This window comes from Rana temporaria, chromosome 9 (genome assembly GCF_905171775.1).
Source record: "Rana temporaria chromosome 9, aRanTem1.1, whole genome shotgun sequence".
NCBI classification, from domain to species: Eukaryota; Metazoa; Chordata; class Amphibia; order Anura; family Ranidae; genus Rana; species Rana temporaria.
This window is the reverse complement of record NC_053497.1, coordinates 180,663,837-180,686,965: the sequence shown is the minus strand read 5'-3', so window position 1 is coordinate 180,686,965 and position 23,129 is coordinate 180,663,837. Positions and strand designations below refer to the sequence as shown.

The following is a 23,129-nucleotide window of genomic DNA, read 5'->3' as shown; positions in this document are numbered from 1 at the left end:
ATACATTTTTGCGATTTTTTATCGAAATGAAATGTTTGCGAAATTTCACTATTGCGAATGCGAAAAGAATTGCGAAATTTCGACAACTGCGGTAGGAGCCCTCTGATTGGCTCAGAATATTCGTGATATTTTATCGAAATTTCGCAAAATGCGAATGCGATATTTATTGCGGAATTTCGACAACTGCGGTAGGAGCCCTCTGATTGGCTCTGATGCAAAAGAAGGGCGGAGAAAATAATCGCGCGATATTCCGATTGCCGAATAATCGCATTGCGATTTTTCGGCAAGATAAAATGATTGCTTCAGCTACTCGGCCCAGTGTCTCTAATCATACCAGCAATGCTTTTAGACGTCGATGGAGATCACTAGGATGTGATCTGTTCTAAAAATAAAATTGAAAAAATTTGAATATTCGGAATAGCGAATATTCACCGCGAAATTCGAAATATATTGCGAATACTCGAATATGCTATATTCGATCCGAATATTCGCAATACAAATATTCGTGAGCAACACTAGGTTATTTACATATACTACACGTAAATCTACGGAAGCCCCACCTAGCGGCCAGCGTAAATATGCAACTAAGATACGACGGCGTAAGAGACTTACGTCGGTCGTATCTTAGCAAAATTCCGGCGTATCTTGCTTTCTGTATACAGAAAAAAGATACGCCGGCGCATCCTAGAAGTTTCGTGGCGTATGAACAGATACGCCGACGTAATTTCTTTTTGAATCTACCCCATAGTGTTTGCCGCCCCCCCCCAAAAAAATATACCGCCAGCCGCCACTGCTTCCCGGTATGTCAACCACATAGAGTGCAGATCCGCTTAAATGACTAGATCCTCAATGTAATAGCCAAGGACACTACAGTGACACCCCCCCCCCCCCCCCCCCCATGCGTCCCCTGCACTTGTTTGATATTTTTTTTACTCTTGTGTCCACTTTGACTTTCCAAAAAATAAAATAAAAACATAGTTGATACAAGTTAGCAAACTCTCCGGCTTTCTGATCCATCGCCTTCCGGCCCGATGGGTTTCGTTTAACAATCTTGCCAAAGATAATGTATTACCAAATGAATCTAATTAAAGTTTCACGCTGGATGGTTGCCACAAATCATGACTCAACACTTGCCACCAGACTGACAGCGCGCGGCCAAAGTGACACCATTTTGTCGCCCTTTGTGGTTTGTTCCTACAACGGTCTGAAAACCGCACTGCGTCACACCGTAGACGGGCGTGGGGGGGGGGGGGGGGGTGGTTGTTTGGGGATATCTCAGTTCTAAAGAACAAATAAAAGAACATATGATCGGAAGTGGCCGCGCCAACTATCTACATTTACAGATCGGTAAATCAAATGAGATGGATCGTCGTCGACCCCAATTTGTGCGTTTCGAGGTGGGGGAAGACTTTTTTCTAAACGGGGGGCCAATGCACATTGTCAGTGAATTATTACTATTTTTTTTATATATAAATAAATGATAATGTTATATAATATTTTTTATAATGGAGTTTTCCACCTTTCCTTGCTGTGTGATATTTTCAAGAAAATATTTGATTGAAAGAACTGTAAGGCCTCGTACACACGACAGGACCTGTCCGATGAAAACGGTCCGCGGACCGTTTTCATCGGACATGTTCGCTGGGATCATTTGGTCTGATGGCTGTACACACCATCAGACCAAATTCCCCGCGGACAGACGACGCGGTGACGTGGCGGCGACGTGCGCGAACCCGGAAGTTCAATGCTTCCACGCACGCGTCGAATCACTTCGACGGCATGCGCGGGTTCTCGGGCCATCAGACCAAATTTCCAGCGGACAGGATACGCGGTGACGTGGCCGCGCCGTGGCCGCGACGATGACGCTGCGACGTGCGCGACCCTGGAAGATCAATGCTTCCACGCATGCGTCGAATCACTTCGACGCATGCGAGGGCTTTCGGCCGAGCGGACATGTCCGGTGAGTCATACAGACGACCGAACATGTCCAACGGACAGGCTTCCAGCAGACATGTTTCTTAGCATGCTAAAAAACATTTGTCCGCTGGAAACCTGTCCGCTCGGCCGGGAATCCGGTCCGGTCGGCCGTACAGACTACCGAACATGTCCGCCGAAACTGGTCCGCGGACCAGTTTCAGTAAACATGTTCGGTCGTGTGTACGAGGCCTAAGGCTGCTTTCACACTGGGGACGCTTTGCGCTAAAAATATCGCCCGCGATGCGCCCTGAAAGAGCCGCCTCAGAGGGCTTTCACACTGGAGCGTTGCGCTGGCGGGAGACGCTAAAAAAGTCCTGCCAGCCGCACCTTTGAGGCGCGGTGGGGGCAGTATTTTTACCGCCTCCTAGAGCGCCCCTGCCCATTGAAAGCAATGGGGTCGTGCCTCCAAAACGCAGCTTTGCAGCATTTTGCGGGTGTTTTTAACCCTTTTTCAACCCCTAGCGGGGATTAAAAAACTGCAACGCTAGCGGCTGAAAATCACGGCAAACCACAGTCCATTAGTCTGTTTTCATCGGACAAACCGATCATGTGTACACGGCATTAGTGTAGCAATATGGTTTCTATTTAATGAAGGGACAACATTTAGCAACGTATTGCTACACTTAGAGGCGCCTCTCTTCTCTTTTATACCCTGTAAAAAAAAAATGCTTTGATATAAAAGCGCTTTGGATTACAAGCATGTTTCTGGAACGAATTATCCTCGCAATCCAAGGCTTTACTTTATTTCTATTCCTACAGTGCTGATGCAGGAAAAGCGCAAAAGCAGAACGGGTCAGCCAGCCCCAATGTAGTTTTGGCTTCCACATTTTCACAGCTTTGTGTCGGCCCATCTGGACCGGGCGATGCTAAACAAAAACGTTGATCAAACTTATAACAACATCATAAAAAAGAAGCAATTTTTAAATTTGGCAAGAGAACAACAACAACAACAACAAAAAAAAGGCAATTGCTTTGTGGTTTTACATGAGGTCCAAAATGTGCACATAAAAAAATACAAATAAAACAGCCACAAACATGACAAAATGTAACCAAAGAGAAGCGCTGAGATTCACAGATTTTTACAGTAAAAAAAAGCTATATATATATATATATATATATATATATATATATATACACATACACACACACACACACACATACACTACTTATTTAATATTAAAAAAAAAATGATATTATATATATATATATATATATATATATATATATATATATATATATATATATATATATATATTTTATTGATGCTATTTTTATTTTATATAAAATATATTATACTAAATATGTGTAAAGACACATTCAATTTAGAAAAAAATCGTAGTAATAATAATATTTTTAATATTAATACTTGTATATTTTTTTTTCTATCTATCCATATATACATTGCAAAATCTTTTGATGACTGATAAGGAATAGTATAAAAATAATAGATAAATAAAAAAAAAACAATAATATATATATATATATATATATATATATATATATATATATATATATATATATATATATATATATATATATATATATATATATATATATATATATATATATATATATATATATATATATATATATATTTTTTTTTATTATTTATGTTTTCTTTTTACAGAAAGGAATATTCCTTCTTATACTATTCCTTATCAATCATCTGCCGATTTTCATCATACTGTATGAATATTAATGTGTATATATATAATTATATATAATTATATATATATATATATATATATATATAATTATATATATATATATATATATATATATATATATATATATATATAATTATTATTAATGTTTATTTATTTTTTACAGGAAGGAATATTCCTTTATATACTATTCCTTATCAATCATCAACAGATTTTACATCATACTGCATGAATATATATATATACACACACACACACACGAATAGTATAAAAAAATATTATATATATATATATATATATATTTTCCTATTTATCTGTTATTTTTTTTACATAAAATATTTTTTTATACTATTCGTTATCAATCATCAACAGATTTTGCATCATACTGTATGAATATATATACACACACATATATATGTGTATATATATTGTAAACATTGGGGGGTTTAACTCAATGGTAAAATGCATTTTTCAGCGAGTCCACAGCAGTCAGATGTTAGGTTTGAGGGCATGGCAGCCCATTTTTAATTTATGCCCTGGTTCACACTGGGTACGATTTGGAACGATTTGACATGTCAAATCGCATCTCAAATCGGCGGCAATTGTCGGCAATGGCACTGTCCTAATCAGTGCGACGCCGCATCTGCGATTTCAAAAAGTAGTTCCTGTACTACTTTTTTGCGATTTCGGGCCGCGATTTACATTAAATTGCGGCCCAAATCGCGGCAAAATCGCAGCCGTAAAATCGCGCATTTTACCGCGATTTTGAATTCGCAGCAGTGTGAACCTAGGCTAAAAGGCAAAAACAAACAGTTCACATACAGGATTCCCACGCAGGGGTTCTTCTCCAGTAATGTTCCTAGAAACAAAATACCAAGCCTCCCAGGCTCACTCAGCCTTGCAGTACCTGCTATACCTGGCCCACTCCTGGCCTCAACAGGATTCTCCAGCTTACCATCTCCCAGACTTCCGGACTTCCTCCAGCCCCCCTTGGACTCGCTAGCCACCTCAGGTCTGCCAGCCTTCCCAGTCCGCCAGGCACAACGTCCCCCCCACACCAGGGATGTAGTCTTCCAGGGCAGACAGCTTTCCACACACACTCCACCTTCCTCTCCTCTCTGTTCTCACCAGTCCCTGATTACATTGGCTGTTTTCACCTGAGCACACAACCTGCTGGCTATTCCCAAGACCTGGACACAGGACCGGAGATCCCATCCCACCCAAGTCTCTGCAGGATCTCCAAACCACACAGCCCCATCCGAACTTAGCAAAACCCGGAGAAAGCTGCCAAAACACTTTTCTCCGTTTTAAAGTTCTGCTGTGAAGTTCTGCAGTCCGCTGACATGCAGACTCTGTGTCCGTTTTTGCTGCGTTTTTATGGTGACCGGGACCCTCACTATTACAATATATATATATATATATATATATATATATATATATATATATATATATATATATATTAGTGCTGTCAAGCGATTAAAATTTCTAATCGCGATTAATCGCATTAATGTCATAGTTAACTCACGATTAATCGCGCGATTAAGGAGGTTCACCCTTTAAAACATTTTTTTTTTTTGTTTTCTTATTTATTTTTATTTTTTTATAATATTAAATTGTGTTTTTTTATTTTTTTACATTTTGATCACTTTTATTGCTGTCACAAGGAATGTAAACATCCCTTGTGACAGCAATAGGTGGTGACAGGTACTCTTTATGGAGGGATCGGGGGGTCTAAAAGACCTCCAAGCCCTCCTTTGCACTTCAAAATATTCAGATCGCCGAAAACGGCGATTCTGAATACTATGTACTTTTTTATAAATCCGGCGCCATTGGCAGCCGAGAAACCCGGGAAGTGACGTCATGACGCCGCTTCCGTGGTTTCAATGTGGAGACTGAATCAAAGCCGTTTACGGCTTAGTGTCAGTCTCCGCCTGGACACAGAACGCGGCGGATGGAGGATCGGGTCTCCCGGTGGGACGGGAGGCCCGGTCAGAGCGGCGAAAGGCGGCGGGAGGGGGGGGGATGTCCCCTCCCGCTCCTCCGGCATAACAACCGAGCGGCTTTTAGCCGCATCGGTTGTTATGTTTGGATAGCCGATCGCCCGCTCTAAACAACGGTACCGGGATGATGCCTGCGGCTGCAGGCATCATCCCGGTATAACCCCCGAACGCCGCCTCGTTAATCGCGCGATAAAAAAATTGACGGCGTTAACATGGGTTTGCGTTAACGCCGTTAATAGCGCGTTTAACTGACAGCACTAATATATATATATATATATATATATATATATGTGTATGTATATATATATATATATACATATATATTTTTATATATATATATATATATATATATATATATATATATATATATATATATATATATTTTACATATATACTATTCCTTTTCAATCATCAACAGATTTTTGCATCATACTGCATGAAAATATATATATATATATATATTTTTTTTTATTTTGTTTTTTTATTTGTTTTACATAAGGGAATATTCTTTTTTATACTCTCCCTTATCAATCACCATTAGTGTTGAGCGGAATACGCCATATTCGATTTCGCGATATATCACGAATATATAGCCGAATATTCGTGAAATATTCGCTAAAATCGAATATTCGTGATATTTTATAAAAAAAAAAAAAAATGCGAAATTTCGCTAATGCGAAAATGATTGGGAATTGTTGATAACTGTGGTAGGAGAACTCTGATTGGCTCTGATGCAAAAGAAGGGCGGAGAAAGTATTCTCGAATATTCGGAATATTTTATTAAAAAAAAAAATGTTGTGAAATATTTTGACAACTGTGGTAGGAGAACTCTGATTGGCTCTGATGCAAAAGAAGGGTGGAGAAAGTATTCGCGAATATTCGAAAATCGAATATTCGCGAATACTTTATCCACCCTTTTTTTGCATCAGAGCCAATCAGAGTTGTCAAAATCTCGCAATCAATTTCGCATTCGCATTAGCGAAATTTCGATAAAATATCACCAATATTCGATTTCCGAATATTCGCGAATACTTTCTCCGCCCTTCTTTTGCATCAGAGCCAATCAGAGTTCTCCTACCACAGTTGTCAAAATCTCGCAATCAATTTCGCATTCGCATTAGCGAAATTTCGATAAAATATCACCAATATTCGATTTACGAATATTCGCGAATACTTTCTCCGCCCTTCTTTTGCATCAGAGCCAATCAGAGTTCTCCTACCACAGTTGTCAAAATCTCGCAATCAATTTCGCATTTGCATTAGCGAAATTTCGATAAAATATCACCAATATTCGATTTCCGAATATTCGCGAATACTTTCTCCGTCCTTCTTTTGCATCAGAGCCAATCAGAGTTTTCCTACCACAGTTGTCAAAATATTTCACAACATTTTTTTTTTTTATAAAATATTCCGAATATTCGATTTCCGAATATTCGCGAAATACTTTCTCCGCCCTTCTTTTGCATCAGAGCCAATCAGAGTTCTCCTACCACAGTTGTCAAAATCTCGCAATCAATTTCGCATTCGCATTAGCGAAATTTCGATAAAATATCACCAATATTCGATTTCCGAATATTCGCGAATACTTTCTCCGCCCTTCTTTTGCATCAGAGCCAATCAGAGTTCTCCTACCACAGTTATCAAAAATTCGCAATCATTTTCGCATTCGCATTAGCGAAATTTCGCAATTTTTTTTTTTTTTAAATTCGGCAACATAAAAGGATCGCCTCAGCTTAGCTACTCTGCCCAGGGTCTCTAATCATACTAGCAATGCTTTTAGACGTCGATAGGATGTGATCTGTTTTAAAAATAAAATTGAAAAAATGTGAATATTCGGAATAGCGAATATTGGCCGCGAAATTCGAGATATTCGCGAATACTCGTGAGCAACACTAATCATCAACAGATTTTTGCATCATACTGCATGTACATACGTTGGATTATTACAGAATAAGAAGGAACTCTCTAAAGAAATAGTTCCCCCAGTGGCCACCATTAGAACAACGCCTCCCTCTATCTTCAGGTTATTTGTATTATCCAACAAAAGTCTAATAGTCAGCAGTTTTGTTAGTACTGCAGGGAGATAAAAAAAAATAAAAAAAAAATAAAAAAAAACTAACACAACCTACATAAATAACAGCAAAAAAGACACGGTTAAGGAAAACAAATCATTATAAGCCTCATAAATAACAACCTTTGCTTGCTAGACTTTAATGGGCAACTTTAATCTCCCCGTTGCTAAGAAATGTCTTATTTCCCCAACTTAGCGATCCTCCGATCTCGTCTTCATTATCTTCCTTCTATTCATTTACCGCTGTAAGTAGCTGTTAGGTTAGCTTTTCATCCCACGCTGCATTGCCCTTTTTTTTGTTTTTGTTTTTTCTTCTTTTTCTTTGTATTTTATGTATCCGTTATGTATGTCTCTCTTTTTTTTCTAGGTTTTCACATGTATTTAGTCTGATACCAGAGGAGCTTACACTCTAATGTACCCTCCCCCACAGTCACACACTATTATTATACATTGATATAGCTCTGACATATACCGCAGTGCAGTACAGAGAACACTGGGCCAGATTCACGTACTTGCGCTGCGGCGTAACGTATCTCATTTATGTTACACCGCCGCAAGTTTTCATCGCAAGTGCCTGATTCACAAAGCGCTTGCGTGTAAACTTACGGCGGTGTAACGTAAAGCCGTCTGGCGCAAGCCCGCCTAATTCAAATGGGGCGTGTACCATTTAAATTAGGCGCGTTCCCGCACCGAACGTTCTGCGCATGCTCCGTTAGGAAATTTCCCGACGGGATTTGCGTGAAATTACGGCGCCCCGACGTATTTTTTTTGAACGGCGACGTGCGTTACGTCGTTTCGTATTCCCGGACGTCTTACGCAAAAAAAAAATTTGAAATTCGACGCGGGAACAACGGCCATACTTTAACATGGCTGTTCTAAATGTAAGCCATGAAAAAGCAGGCCTAAGTTTGCGACGGGAAAAACCGAGTAGCGACGACGTAAGAAAATGCAACGAACGCGCGTATCTTCGTGGATCGCCGTAATTTGCATACCCAACGCTGGAAAATGACGCAAACTCCACCCAGCGGCCGCCGGAAAATTACACCTAGGATCCGAAGGCGTACGCCTGTCGGATCTTAGCCAAAAGCCGTCGTATCTTTTTTGTGAATTACAAATAAAGATACGATGCGGCAAATTTGAAAATACGCCGGAGTATCAGCAGATACTCCGGCGTATTTCCTCTGTGAATCTGGCCCTCAACTCCCACCCGGCAAGAGTAGCAACATGGCCTGTGCCCCTTAATCGGTGTGGCTGAATTGCACTGTGCAACAGTGGGAGGGTATTAAAGGTGTGTTAATAAATACAAAGGCGTGCAAAGTTCAGGGGTGTACTATGCACAGGGTGCAGCCTTCAGGGTTCAAGGGCGCACTATGCACAGGGGGGTAGATTCAAGTAGCTTTGCGCAGGTTTTACTGAGGCGCAGCGCACCGTTTTGCCGCTGCGCCTCCGCAAATTACCTGCGCTACCCTCGATTCACGGAGCAGTAGCTCCGTAAATTGCGTGGGCGCTCCGGCAAAATGCCCGGCGTAAGCGCGCGCAATTTAAATGATCCCGTGGGGGGGCGTGGATCATTTAAATTAGGCGCGTTCCCACGCTAAGCGTAGTGCGCATGCTCCATCTGGAAACTTTCCCGACGTGCATTGCGGCAAATGACATCGCAAGGATGTCATTTGCTTCAAAGTGAACGTGAATGGCGTCCAGCGCCATTCACGATTCACTTACGCAAACGACGTAAAATTTAAACTTCGCGACGCGGGAACGACGGGTATACGTAGCATTGGCTGCCCCTGCTCTTAGCAGGAGCAGCCTTACGCGAAACCCGACGTACGCAAACAACGTAAACTGCGTACGCAGGGCTCGCGTAGGGTTGTGAATCGGCGTTAATATGCAATTTGCATACTATACGCTGACCACAACGGGAACGCCACCTAGCGGCCAACGTAAGAATGCAGCCTAAGATATGACGGCATAAGGAGCCTTATGCCAGTCATTTCTTAGGCTGCAGTCGGCGTAACGAGGTTCCTGAATCAGGAGCATTCGTAACGCCGGCGCAAGTAAGCAATTGCGCTGCGTAACTATGGTTACGCAGACGCAATTGCTCTTTGAATCTACCCCAGGGTTTCTGGGTTTAGGGGTGCGCTACGTACAGGGTTTCTGGGTTTAGGGGTGCACTACATACAGTGTGCAGGGTTCAGGGATGTGCTAAGCATAGGGTTCGAGGTTCAGAGGTGTGCCACCACCAGGGTGAAAAGTTCAGGAGTACATTATGCACAGAATGCAGGGTTCAGGACTTAGGAATGCCCTATGCAGGATTCAGGGCTGCACCAGGCTTGGGGTTCAAGGGTGGGCTATGCACAGGGTGCAGGGTTCAGGAGTATGCCACACACAGGTTGCAGGGTTTAAGGTCACACTACACACAATGGTGGAGGGTTCAGGAGTGCACAATACACAGGGTGCAAGGGTGCAAGTTTTAGTAGATTGCACGTGTCAGAGCCATGCTATGCACAGAGTTCAGGGCTTAGGGGTGTGCTACATACAGGGTGCTGGGTTTAAGGGTGCACTGGGTTCAAGGGTGCAGTGTACAGGAGTGCGTTACCCACAGGTGCAGGGTTCAGAGTTGCGCTATGCACAAGGTTCAGAGTTCAGGGGTGTGCTACGCACAGGGTTCAGGGGTGTGCTATGCACTCAGTTCATGGGTGTACCGTGCATAGGGTGCCAGGTTCAGTGGTGTGCTATGCACAAGGATTCAGGAGTGTGCTGTACACAGGGTGTAGGGTTCAGGAGTACATGACACAGAGGGTTCAGGAGTGTGCTATATGCAGGGTGCAGCATTCAGAAGCACTCTAAGCTCAGGGTGAAGGGTTAAGGAGTGCACTATGCACAGGGTTCAGGGGTGTGCTATGCACAGTGTTTAGGGGTGTGCTAGAGACAGGGTGCAGAGCTACAAGTAAATACATACATACATGAAAAAAAAAAGATTAATACATTCAAATAAATAAATAAATAAATACAAATAAATGAATTTATACAAATAAATACATAAATAAAAAAAATACAAATTATATATATATATATATATATATAGCCATAAACCAAAAAAGGAAAAAAAATACATACATACATACAAATGAATAAATAAATTCAAATAAATAAATTAATAAATATAAATAAATACATACATGCATACAAATAAATTAATAAACTCAAATAAATAAATACAAATAAATTTATAAATATAAATAAATACATAAGTAAAACAAAAATACAAATAAATTCATACATACATAAAAAAAATTATTAATAAATTAAAATAAATAAATACAAATAAATTAATATATATATATAAAAAAAAAGGCAAAAGTAAAAAAATAAAAAGGAAAAAATAAATACATACATACATACATACAAATGAATAAATTCAATTAAATAAATACAAATGAATTAATAAGTATAAATAAATAAATACAAATAAATTAAAAAATATAAATAAATACATACATACATAAAAATAAATTAATAAACTCAAATAAATTAATATATACAAATACATAAGTAAAAAAAATACAAATAAATTAATAAATACAAATAAATACATACATACATAAAAAATAAATTAATAAATTAAAATAAATAAATACAAATAAATTAATCAATATAAATAAAGGCATAAGTAAAAAAAATGAAAAAATAAATACATACATACATAAAAATAAATTTATAAATTCCAATAAATAAATACAAATAAATTAATAACTATAAATAAAAGACATAAATAAAAATAAATAAAAAGGAAGCCTCCCTTTTAAATATTGCAAATCTGTATGACAAGGTATTCCGGGGGAATTTCTCGCCGGTAAAATAAGCGTTTTTTTTTTTCTTTTCCAGCACAACTGAACACCAATTACCCTTCAAACATGTGTTTTCATCTCCACACCGTCTCTTCATTGCGGGTTATGGTGTTGATAGACTGGAGCGCGCCACTTGTCAATTTAAATCATTAGAAGACTTTCCGACATTTAATTTGACAATAACTCGTACTTATTAATGCGCTGACCTGTTTTATGTATCACCGCGCGCGCGCTCGCTGCCCTGAATATTCTCAGCGTTTCTGAGAAAAATAAAGAGAGAAAAAAAAACCTCTGACAATGTGAAAGAGATACTTTGATGCCTTTGACAAGCTGCAGCCATTAAGAAACGCGGAAACGTCACACTTACTACCTACTCACCGCTAATAAGATCAGACGCTGCTTCGTTTACTGTTACATTCTGCCGGAAAACGACCCAAAACTGATCCTCGGTGACCTCTACAGCTGACCGTAAGATTATATAATTGGCATTTTAGTGCAGCTTGAGTTTTTTCCCATATAAATATATATATATGTGTCTTTTTTTTCATATTTTGTCGTTTTTTTTTTCTTAGTGGAAAACTTAAAGGGCCAGATTCACAGAGCGAGTACGCCGGTGTATCTACTGATACGCCGGCATACTTTCAAATTTCCTGCGTCGTATCTTTAGTTTGAATCCTCAAACCAAGATACGACGGCATCTGGGTTAGATCCGACAGGCGTACATCTTCGTACGCCTTCGGATCGCAGATGCAATACTTCGGCGCCCGCTGGGTGGAGTTTGCGTCGTTTTCCGCGTCGGGTATGCAAATTAGCGATTTACGACGATCCACGAACGTACGCGCGGCTGTCGCATTCTCTTACGTCGTTGCTAGTCGGCTTTTCCGGCGTATAGTTAAAGCTGCTATTTTGCGGCGTATAGATAGACTTGCCATGTTAAGTATGGCCGTCGTTCCCGCGTCGAAATTTTTTATTTTTTTTTGCGTAAGTCGTCCGTTAATAGGGATGGACGTAACTCACGTCTAAGTTCAAAAAATGACATCGGTGCGACGTCATTTCGCGCAAAGCACAGCGGGAAATTTCAAAACAGAGCATGCGCAGTTCATTCGGCATGGGGACGCGCTTCATTTAACCACTTAACGCCCGCCGCACGCCTATATCCGTCCGCACAATGGCACGGACAGGCAGAAGGGCGTATATATACGCCCTTGCCTTCTAGCGGGTGGGGGGTCCGATCGGGACCCCCTCCGCTGCGTGCGGCAGGCGGGATCCCTCGGGGAGCGATCTGGGAGGACGGCGCGGCTATTCGTTTATAGCCGCTCCGTCGCGATCGGTCCCCGGAGCTGAAGAACGGGGAGAGCCATATGTAAACACGGCTTCCCCGTGCTTCACTGTGGCGGCGCATCGATCGAGTGATCCCTTATATAGGGAGACTCGATCGATGACGTCATTCCTACAGCCACACCCCCCTACAGTTGTAAACACACACTAAGTGAACCCTAAATGTTACAGCGCCCCCTGTGGTTAACTCCCAAACTGCAACTGTCATTTTCACAACAAACAATGCAATTTAAATGCATTTTTTGCTGTGAAAATGACAATGGTCCCAAAAATTTGTCAAAATTGTCCGAAGTGTCCGCCATAATGTCGCAGTCATGAAAAAAATCGCTGATCGCCGCCAATAGTAGTAAAAAAAAAATAATTAATAAAAATGCAATAAAACTATCCCCTATTTTGTAAACACTATACATCTTGGCGCAAACCAATCGATAAACGCTTATTGCGATTTTTTTTACCAAAAATAGGTAGAAGAATACGTATCGGCCTAAACTGAGGAAAAAAAAAAATTTTATATATGTTTTTGGGGGATTTTTATTATAGCAAAAAGTAAAAAATATTGAATTTTTTTCAAAATTGTCGCTCTATTTTTGTTTATAGCGCAAAAAATAAAAACCGCAGAGGTGATGAAATACCACCAAAAGAAAGCTCTATTTGTGGGGAAAAAAGGACGCCAATTTTGTTTGGGAGCCACGTCGCACGACCGCGCAATTGTCTGTTAAAACGACGCAGTCCCGAATCGCAAAACCTGGCCTGGGCATTTAGCTGCAAAATGGTCCGGGGCTTAAGCGGTTAAATGAATCACGCCCCCAACCCGCCCAATTTCAAATACGCCGCCAGAAAAACACTACGCCGCCGGAACTTACGGCGCGAAATCGCTGAGGATTCGAAATTCCGCCAGGTAAGATACGGCGGCGTAGCGTATCACTGATACGTGGCGCAAGTGCAAATGTCTGTGAATCCGGCCCTAAGTGCTGCGTCTGACGGCACCCTGGACAGGTAAGTGTCCTTATTTTAAAAGTCAGCAGCTGCGGTATTTGTAGCTGCTGACTTTAAAAAAAAAAAAAAAAAAATGGCGGACCTCCGCTTTAACATCTACGGGCGATCAAAGAGTTCAACATGTGCCTGTGTGCTGCTATTCTACTAAATATCTCATTGTGTCTTCTCCCTGCAAAGCAGGGGGAAAAAGCAAAAAGATTGTTCCCACTGGCCTAGATTCAGGTAGGGGCGCGCACTCTTACGGAGGCGCAGCGTACTGTTTTAACGATACGCCTCCGTAAATTACTTGCGCTATGCTTCATTCACGAAGCAGTAGCTCCGTAATTTGCGCGGGCGCTCCGTAAAACTGGCCGGCGTAAGCGCACGTAATTTAAATGATCCCGTAGGGGGCGTGGATCATTTAAATTAGGCGCGTTCTCGCGCCGAACGTAGTGCGCATGCTCTGTCGGGAAACTTTCCTGACATGCATTGCGGTAAATGACGCCGCAAGGACGTCATTTGCTTCAACATGAACGTAAATGGCGTCCAGTGCCATTCACGATTCACTTAAGCTAACGACGTAATTTTCAAAAATCGCGACGCGGGAACGACGGGTATACTTAGCATTGGCTGCTCCTGCTAATAGCAGGAGCAGCCTTACGCAGAAACCGACGAACGCAAACAACGTAAAATGCGAACGCCGGGCGCGCGTACGGTTGTGAATCGGCGTTAGTATGCAATTTGCATACTCTACGCTGACCACTACGGGAACGCCACCTAGCGGCCATCGTAAGAATGCAGCCTACGATACGACGGCATAAGAGCCTTATGCCAGTCATATCTTAGGCTGCAGTCGGCGTATCGAGCTTTCTGAATACAGAAAGTCGATACGCAGGCGCTACTTAGCAATTACGCTGCGTATCTATGGATACGCAGGCGTAATTGCTACCTGAATCTAGCCCACTGTGTCCAATCACAGCCGGAGTCAGCCAGGGGTGGCGCTCATACGCACCCTGAACCCGGAAGCCACTGCGGACGTGCAGGTAAATGCGCAGAAAAATGCGGACGGGCGGGGCGGTTATATATAAATAAATCATTCGAAAAAATCTACTAAAGGAAAAAATAATCGACCTCAACCAGGAGTCTGTTCCAAGCGCCTATCACCGTTATACTTTCTAACATCACTTCTGAGCGTACCTCCTGCTAGTTTGAGGTCGCGCCCCTCCCCTCCCCTGTTCCCGATCTCAGCTGCTTCCAATCGTAATTCACCAACCTTACCACTGGTAAGCGCGGCCGGTGGATTATTATTTTAAGAAAAAGCAACAACAAAGGTAAGATTGAAGTGCGGAGCTTCTAACGAACTCAAAAGAAACACAAAAAAAAGTGCCCTACGTGGCACCAGAGCTTCAGAAGAGTCCCGGGTGACTCGGGATCTCGGTTTGAACGAGCGATCGCCTCGGGAACTTTCTTTCTTCATTATTTTTTAACCGCTTGCCGACCGCCGAACGACTTTTTACGGCACGGCTGCGCAAATGGGCGTATGTAGACGTCCCCTTTAAATTGGTGGCTGCGCGCGTGACGGTGGCGAGCTCTGTGACCGTGACTGTGGAAGCCGCGGACTCGATATCCGCCGGCGTCCCGCGATTGTGCCAAAAAAAGGCCTGCTCATGAAGGGGGTAAAATCTCCGGGAGCTGAAGTGGTTAATTTTAAATATAATAATATATATATATATATATATATATATATATATATACACACACATATATATATATATATATATATATATATATATATATATACACACATATATATATATATATATATATATATATATTTTTTTTTTAATAAATTAAATATATTTTTAATAAATAAATCTGTAAAAGGTTCTTCTTTATTATATGTATATATATATATATATATATATATATATATATATACAGTATATATATCAACGGCGGATCCAAGGGGGGGGGCAGGGAAATTGCCCCCCCGAGACAATCATGTCATTTTTTTTAAAACTGCTTTGCAGTGCCTGCAGCTGCCGCTGCCGAGTCTCTCACTCTCTCTCTCTCATCACCAGGGCGGATCTGGCCCAGCCCGGTAGGCTGCCTGTCCTGAGGCTGCTTTGAGCTGTAGCTGACTGCAGCGCTCCCCCTCTCTCCTGCGTGTATGACACCGGGCATCTCTCGCTGTGTGTGAGAGCTGGGTCTGTGTTCGGCTGTGCTGTCTGTGCTAGACCTGCCTGTGTGATAGTAGATGGAGATGGAACACTGATTGAATCAGTGTATTGTCTATCACACAGGCCCGTCTAGGGGGGGACCTTGCTAGAGCACACTGCCCTGTCGAACACAGACCTACAGCTCCTGATTGTTCCATGACACACATCGGGAGAGGAGATACCTGCTGTGTGTGATCGAGGCAATGCCATGGTGAGTGCCATGCACAGTGGGGCTTCATTCATATACAAAAGTGGGGCTGCATTAATATAAAAAATGGGGCTGCATTCATATACAAAGTGGGGCTGCATTCATATACAAAGTGGGACTGCATTCATATACAAAGTGGGACTGCATTCATAGACAAAAGTGGGGCTGCATTCATATATAAATGTGGGACTGCATTCATAGACAAATGTGGGACTGCATTCATAGACAAATGTGGGACTGCATTCATAGACAAAAGTGGGACTGCATTCATAGACAAATGTGGGACTGCATTCATAGACAAAAGTGGGACTGCATTCATAGACAAAAGTGGGACTGCATTCATAGACAAATGTGGGACTGCATTCATAGACAAAAGTGGGACTGCATTCATAGACAAAAGTGGGGCTGCATTCATATACAAAAGTGGGGCTGCATTCATAGACAAAGTGGGACTGCATTCATAGACAAAATTGGGGCTGCATTCATAGACAAAATTGGGACTGCATTCATAGACAAAAGTGGGACTACATTCATAGACAAAAGTGGGACTGCATTCATAGACAAAAGTGGGGCTGCATTCATATACAAAGTGGGGCTGCATTCATAGACAAAAGTGGGACTGCATTCATATACAAAATGGGGATGCATTAATATACAAAGTGGGACTGCATTCATATACATAAGTGGGACTGCATTCATAGACAAAAGTGGGACTGCATTTATATACAAAAGTGGGACTGAATTTATATACAAAAGTGGGACTGCATTTATATACAAAAGTGGGACTGCATTTATATACAAAGTGGGGCTGCATTCATATAAAAAAGTGGGGCTGCATTCATATACAAAAGTGGGGCTGCGTTCATATATACAGTGAGGCTGCAATGATGGGCACTGATGAGGCTGCATTGATCTATTGTACCATGTCTTCAGTCTCTGACCATCACTTGTACCATGACCATCCCTTGTACCACATCTGCAGTCCCTGACAATCGTCTACAAACTATGGGATAGATTTATGGCATTTATATTTAAATATTTTTTACTAGTAATGGCGGCGATCATTGATTTTTTTAGCGGTACTGCAACATTGCAGTGGACACACCAGACACCTAATTGAGTTCTGTAAGCAACACCTTATTTTCTGGCAGTGCCCCTCCCGAGACTAGACTCTGGATCCGCCCTTGATATATATATATATATATATATATAAAGGACTGTTTTACAGATTTATATATATATATATATATATATATATATATATATATATATATATATATATATATATATATATATATATATATATATATATATATACATATTTATTTATTTAATAAAAAAATCTGCAAAAAGTCCTCTATTATATATATATATATATATATATATATATTACAATAAATAACTTTTTTACATATATATATATATAAAATAAATCTGTAAAAAGGTAAAATATCCTGGAACTGAAGTGGTTAATTTTAAATAAAATAATCCTTTTACAGATTTATTTATTAAAAAATATATATATATATACACACACACATACATATATATATATATATATATATATTTTTTTTAATAAATAAATCTGTAAAAGGATCTTTATTATATTATAACTTTATATTAACTTTATATTATATTATAACTTTTTTACAGGTTTATTTATAATATATATATATATATATATGTATATTATATTATTACATCTAAAATATATATAAAATTAACCACTTCAGCTCCAGGAGATTTTACCCTCTCCATGACCAGCCCTTTTTTTTGCTATTCGGCACATATAATAATGCAATAAAGAACTTTTTACAGATTTATTCATTGTTGCTCTCTCTCTCTCTCTCTATATATATATATAAAATAAAATAAATAACTTTTTACCGATTTAATCATTGTTGCTCTCTCGCTATATATATAAAATATAATAAATAACTTTTTACAGATTTATTCTTTGTTGCTATTTTAGCTATATTACATAAAGCAGTGAATGCAAATGATGTCATTTATATGTATAGCGGTTTTAAGTTTCGGTACTATCAAGGCATCTGCTGTGGTTTGGCCGGAATTAGCAGCACCTGGAGGTAAGCGATTTAGTAGCGAGCTTTGTAATGTAAGGGCTGAGATTAATTTAGTAACTGGTATTGATGTATGGTTTATGCTGCAGCAAGGGGGGGAAAAAAAACACTTTGTATTGGATAAGTAGTTGGTGTGAAGCTCAGAGACTTCAGACATGTCATCGGAATGAGTAAACATTTGATCAAATATTTAGAAGGCATGCAGTCCATTTATCTCTGCAGCCTAATAAAGCATTGTCTAGGTTAAATTATATTCCATCTGGAAGCCTAAATCTAGTGCACTGTTATTTTTTTTCTCAGTGCGACGGGCAAAGAATAACAATGTGCCCAAATAAAGGGCATTCTGCTGCTGAGTACACTGACAGTTACAGTATCCATACATAAAAATGTTGGCCATTCCGAATACCCTTCAGGATTGTAATGCCTAGGACGTCTTCAAGTCAATACTCAACAGTGGGGTAGATTCAGGTACATTTGCGCTTTTTTTGCGGAGGCGCAGGGCAACGTTTTTTCCCTGCGCCCCGGCAAATTTACTGCGCTGCCCTTGATTCACGGAGCAGTAGCTCCGTAAATTGCGTGGGCGCGCCGGCAAAATGCCCGGCGTAAGCGCGCGCAATTTAAATGATCCCGTAGGGGGCAGGAATCATTTAAATTAGGCGCGTTCCCGCGCCGTTTGTAGAGCGCATGCTCCGTCGGGAAACTTTCCCGACGTGCATTGCGGCAAATGACGTCGCAAGGACGTCATTTGCTTCAAAGTGAACATGAATGGCGTCCAGCGCCATTCACGATTCACTTACGCAAACTACGTAAATTTGAAATTTCGCGACGCGGGAACGACGGGTATACGTAACATTGGCTGCCCCTAATAGCAGGGGCAGCCTTACGCGAAAACCGCCGTACGGAAACGACGTAAACTGCGTACGCAGGGCTCGCGTAACGTTGTGAATCGGCGTTCGTATGCAATTTGCATACTATACACTGACCACAATGGGAACGCCACCTAGCGGCCATCGCAAGAATGCAGCCTAAGATATGCGGGCATAAGAGCCTTATGCCGCGCATATCTTAGGCTGCAGTCGGCGTAACGAAGTTCCTGAATCAGGAACATTCGTTACGCCGGGGCAAGTAAGTAATTGCGCTGTGTAACTATGGTTACACAGGCGCAATTGCTTCTTGAATCCAGGCCAGTGCAAGTTGAGTAATTGGAACCCTATTTCTGTGGGCTGGTGTTTGTTAGTTGATTCAGTGATTGGGGGATGGTATTATACTGTAGGTCCTGGCATTACTTTTGGTATTTCTGGCAAGTTTAACCTAAGAATTGCTACTAGGCGCCGGCTCGAAAATTGACAAAACCAGCATGATCTACAAAATGCAAAGGGGCGACCACTTCAATGGTTCCAATTAAGTTTGCCGGATTCATAAAATTCAACTCAAAGCCAACAAGCCCTCGAATTTAAATTACAGCAACTATAATAAGGTCAACTGTTTGACTTTTTGCTGAATGCCAAGTTCCACCCCACATTTGTAACCAGCTATCTACTCCATGCCTTTAACTTAATTAAAACTTTTGACTTCAAAGGAATGAGTAGCATAACCTCATTGATCGAGAATTCAGCATGGGCGCTTGGTTGACTGACCCTCAAACCTGAAGTTAAGCCATTAAAATTTTCATACCGCAAGACGATTGGAAACACATCAAGTTGAACCTTAAAGACCCAAAGTTAGAAAAAGGTCATCAAGAAAATAATTGGGGCTCTTTTTGTATGAATGGCTTAGTATGCTCGGTGGATAACCTTACCCTTCAACATGGTCAGCTTCTTAGCCACTACGTCAAAGACTCAAACCTTGGTTAAGTCTGTTGAGTAACATAACATCATTTATCAATACTTGGCCGACTGACCATCAAACCTGAAGTTCGGCCATTAAAATTTCCATGCTATAAGATGATTAGAAACACATCAACCTTAAAACCCAAAACTAGAAAATAGCCACCAAGTCAATAATTGGGACTTTTATCTGAATGGCTTGGAATGCTCGTTAGATAACCTTACCCTTCAACATGGTCAGCCACCACATCAAAGACTCAAATTTTGGTTAAGCCTGTTGAGTAGCATAACATCATTGATCAAGAATTCAGCATGGACACTTGGCCGACTGACCCTCAAACCTGAAGTTCAGCCATTACATATTTCATACTGTGAGATGATTAGAAACACATCAAGTTGAACCTTAAAGCCCAAAACTAGAAAAAAGCCACCAAGTCAATAATTGGGACTTTTATCTGAATGGCTTGGAATGCTCGGTAGATAACCTTACCCTTCAACACGATCAGCTTCTTAGCCAACACAACAAAGACTCAAACCTTGCTTAAGCCTTTTGAGTAGCTTAATCTCATTGATCAATAATTCAGCACAGACACTTGGCCGACTGACCCTCAAACCTGAAGTTCAGCCATTAAAATTTTCATACTGTAAGATGATTAGAAACACATCAAGTTGAACCTTAAAACCCAAAGTTAGAAAAAGGTCACAAAGAAAATTATTGGGGCTCTTTTTGTATGAATGGCTTAGTATGCTCAGTGGATAACCTTATCCTTCAACACGGTCAGCTTCTTAGCCACTACGTCAAAGACTCAAACCTTGGTTAAGTCTGTTGAGTAGCATAACATCATTTATCAAGAATTCAGCATGGACACTTGGCCGACTGACCATCAAACCTGAAGTTCGGCCATTAAAATTTCCATACTATAAGATGATTAGAAACACATCAAGCAAAACCTTAAAACCCAAAACTAGAAAATAGCCACCAAGTCAATAATTGGGACTTTTATCTGAATGGCTTGGAATGCTCGGAAGATAACCTTACACTTCAACATGGTCAGCCACCACATCAAATAGATTGTTTAGGTAGGTCTTCGCACTCCAACATTTTGGAAAATCAACAAGAATCGGTGCACATATCACCCAATCAAATCATAGCAGGTGTAGTCAGCTAAGTAAGGCCGTCTGATAAACGTAAGCTTAGATCAGTAGGTGGAATCGCTTTGCATTACTTTGCATTAGCAGGTGATTATGTTATTCCCACACCGCAACCCACCACGTCTCCAATGCCGTAACTTTAAAGGTTAGAGCAAGACAACAGCTGACGTTTTCAAATGTTACGTTGCCCAAGTGACAAAATGCTTATGTAAGTGCTAAAGATGCCCTTAAATTAGTATCAAAGCCATGATATACCTCAGAAGCTGATACTTAAATTCCAACATGTTTATAGGGTTTTATCGGACATAACAACAGTGCACTACAATGTTTAAATTAACAGCGGACCATATGGTCTCGTAATAGAAGTAGTGAAGCAGTGACAATTAGATGAGCATATAGACAGTTTCGTATTAGGAAGTACAGTGGACTCTGTTCCCGAGCCTTTCCGAGGGTTTGCCGAGGTCAGCCGAACTGTCCTTGGGCCTTTCCGTGCATTTACGAACAGCGGCGCCCCCCCGCCTCTTTCTGTGGGCTGGTGTTTGTTAGTTGATTCAGTGATTGGGGGATGGTATTATACTGTAGGTCCTGGCATTACTTTTGGTATTTCTGGCAAGTTTAACCTAAGAATTGCTACTAGGCGCCGGCTCGAAAATTGACAAAACCAGCATGATCTACAAAATGCAAAGGGGCGACCACTTCAATGGTTCCAATTAAGTTTGCCGGATTCATAAAATTCAACTCAAAGCCAACAAGCCCTCGAATTTAAATTACAGCAACTATAATAAGGTCAACTGTTTGACTTTTTGCTGAATGCCAAGTTCCACCCCACATTTGTAACCAGCTATCTACTCCATGCCTTTAACTTAATTAAAACTTTTGACTTCAAAGGAATGAGTAGCATAACCTCATTGATCGAGAATTCAGCATGGGCGCTTGGTTGACTGACCCTCAAACCTGAAGTTAAGCCATTAAAATTTTCATACCGCAAGACGATTGGAAACACATCAAGTTGAACCTTAAAGACCCAAAGTTAGAAAAAGGTCATCAAGAAAATAATTGGGGCTCTTTTTGTATGAATGGCTTAGTATGCTCGGTGGATAACCTTACCCTTCAACATGGTCAGCTTCTTAGCCACTACGTCAAAGACTCAAACCTTGGTTAAGTCTGTTGAGTAACATAACATCATTTATCAATACTTGGCCGACTGACCATCAAACCTGAAGTTCGGCCATTAAAATTTCCATGCTATAAGGTGATTAGAAACACATCAACCTTAAAACCCAAAACTAGAAAATAGCCACCAAGTCAATAATTGGGACTTTTATCTGAATGGCTTGGAATGCTCGTTAGATAACCTTACCCTTCAACATGGTCAGCCACCACATCAAAGACTCAAATTTTGGTTAAGCCTGTTGAGTAGCATAACATCATTGATCAAGAATTCAGCATGGACACTTGGCCGACTGACCCTCAAACCTGAAGTTCAGCCATTACATATTTCATACTGTGAGATGATTAGAAACACATCAAGTTGAACCTTAAAGCCCAAAACTAGAAAAAAGCCACCAAGTCAATAATTGGGACTTTTATCTGAATGGCTTGGAATGCTCGGTAGATAACCTTACCCTTCAACACGATCAGCTTCTTAGCCAACACAACAAAGACTCAAACCTTGCTTAAGCCTTTTGAGTAGCTTAATCTCATTGATCAATAATTCAGCACAGACACTTGGCCGACTGACCCTCAAACCTGAAGTTCAGCCATTAAAAT

The 23,129-nt window shown here is 40.7% G+C and overlaps 1 protein-coding gene across 3 annotated transcripts in view; it reads right to left on the bottom strand.

Moving 5' to 3' along the window:
* LOC120914367 (protocadherin-11 X-linked-like) overlaps positions 1-23,129 on the bottom strand; it is a 1,131,869-nt gene that overhangs the window by 1,092,644 nt on the left and 16,096 nt on the right. The window contains exon 1 of one of the 3 annotated variants that reach the window (XM_040325049.1): positions 4,597-4,757. The exons of the other annotated variants lie outside the window; for them this stretch is intronic. The gene's annotated coding sequence lies outside the window, so the exon portion shown is untranslated. Of the gene's footprint in view, positions 1-4,596; positions 4,758-23,129 lie in introns of those variants that run through there. 3 annotated transcript variants of the gene reach the window in all.